This window comes from Cibotium barometz, chromosome 44 (genome assembly GCF_041138505.1).
Source record: "Cibotium barometz isolate CiBa-2024 chromosome 44, ASM4113850v1, whole genome shotgun sequence".
In the NCBI taxonomy this organism is placed as follows: domain Eukaryota; kingdom Viridiplantae; phylum Streptophyta; class Polypodiopsida; order Cyatheales; family Cibotiaceae; genus Cibotium; species Cibotium barometz.
The window spans coordinates 29,299,910-29,302,310 of NC_141089.1; positions in this window are offsets into that span (position 1 = coordinate 29,299,910).

Sequence of the window (2,401 nt, forward strand, 5' to 3'; positions counted from 1 at the left end):
AGATCGATAATTAGAGATGATGTTGCTTGTCCTTCCCAAAATGGAGGGTCTACAATTGAGCCATGAATATTAAATAGATTATGGAAAACAATGATGCCTATATCATAGCAACCGGCGAGAAAAATACCTTCAATATCTTGTCCATCACCATAAACAAATGAAAATTATGACCTTGCCACATCCATCCTAAGTTAGTCTAATGATATGAAAAACAAGATGGACTCGAGAGCTCTCTGGCAACTCAAGTTTGTATGATAATCCACCAACCTTCTTAAGGATTTTAAAGGGACCATAGTATCTAGGTGAAAGCTTTTCACACTTTCCCATCTTTAAATTCTCCGACTTCGTAGCAGCAGGGACTTTCAAATATACAAAGTCACCTTCTTTAAGGGCCATTTCTCTATGACCCTTGTCACCACATACATCTTCACATGATCTTGTGTGCTACGTATGCAATCTTTTGTTGCATATAGTATATCTTGCATGTTTTCAAGGAACTCCTTGATAGATTGCAACTTCTCCTTCTCTAGCTCTATAGCTATAGGAGATCTCGGCTGGAATCAATACATCAACATGAATGAACTAAATCCAGTCGCAGAATGTTTTAAGCTGCTACAAGCAAAATCCAAATGCGACAGGTACTCCTCCCAGTTGGATTACTTTTTACTGATATATGTACGACGCATGTATTCTAACACTTAGTTGACTCTTTCTATCTGACCATCTAATTGCGGATGGTCTGTTGTACTCATGCTCAGAGTAGTTTCTAGCTTTTTGAAGACTTCCCTCCAAAAGTGGCTAACTTCCTATCTCTATCAGAGACTATATCTGCTTCTGCAGGCTGGCCATATAGTTTGTAGAGATGTTCAATGAACAAACTAGCTAACTCAGGTGTTTTCACCATCTTTTTAGTAGAAGTAAACTTGACCATCTTAGTTGATATGTTAACCACTACCCAAATTGAATCATTCCCTCAATTCGTTCTAGGTAGAACACTGATAAAATCTATGGAAATACTTTTGCATTTCCCTTTGGGTATATCTAGTGGATGAAGCAAAACTCCAACCTTGAGGTGCTCACGATTATTGACCTAACACTTCTTGCATGTCAACATGAAGTCCTAGACATCCTTAACAAACTAGGCCAATAAAATTATCTTTTGACTAGTGCATATATTTTGTATCTAGGGATGACTAACACTTCGACTATCATGACTTTCAGTAAGAATTTGGGCCCAAAAATCACCAATAGTTTGTATACAAAATCTAGCCTTGTAGAGCAGGTACTTGTCGTCAATGGAATAGTGTTTGTACTTTTTTCCCCGATGAAGTTTATCACCCCCAAGTGAATTAGTATCAAATGGTTGTGAAGGGTGCACCCCCAAACTCTTTGGCTTGGTACATAACCCAAGAGACTCATTTTTTGGCTTTGGACTAGTGTTCACTCCTCTTCCCATAGAATCCTTAACTAATCGCTCGGGAACTAGTACTCCTACTTTTTGAAGGCGAATAACTAGAAGAAGAACTAGAGAATCATAATAATGGAGTTAATATTGTCGAAAATCAAAATCTAAATATCAGACTTGATGTTGAAATCCAAGAGCAAATGTGATTAATATAGTCGCTATGGATACTAGGTATGAGGAACAGATTCAAGAGCATATGAAAGAAAGGTTATCAAGTTCTGATAGAGATCCAAGTACATCCAAAGAAGGGGAGAAAATAGATGATCAATTGGTTCAAAATTCCGTAAATGACATTGAAGAGGGTGAAAAAGCATTCCTTGAAATTGATGTTTTTGGGGCCATGGATCTAGCCGAGGACGATAGAATAGATGATAATCTATGACTTTGTAATATTCATTAATTTTAGTAGACATATGCAAGGTGTCCCTACTGTCTCATCGTTGACACTCAGGTGTGGTATAAGTTCATGGAAGAAATTAGCGGCGGTGACACTAGCACATCATGCTCATCGTGTAATGCAATTATTACCCTCATGCATAAACTCAAAGCTATTGTGTTGGTAACTTTGACGCATGCTAGGATCCAAGCGAAATAACCACTCCCTCCCTAGTATCACATTAGTTCTAGTCAAGTGCATCACTTAAAATATAACATACCTCCAAGTTTAGCCAAGTTTAGATTAAAGACAGCCTTAAGTTTTGGATGCTACAGATTTCAGTAACATGTTTTCAGCAGTTTTTGAGTAGAAAAAATTCTAAGTGTTAAAAATTAAGTGAAAATTCAAGTTTGAGTTTTCTATTAGTAGTTAATATGCTCAAAAGCATCCTTCAAGTGTGTATAACGACATGCAAATCAAAATTGGACAAAAAAGTAAAACATGACTTATTTTTGGAGTCTACTTTCACATACAACTGATTTTGGCAATTCTGCCCAATA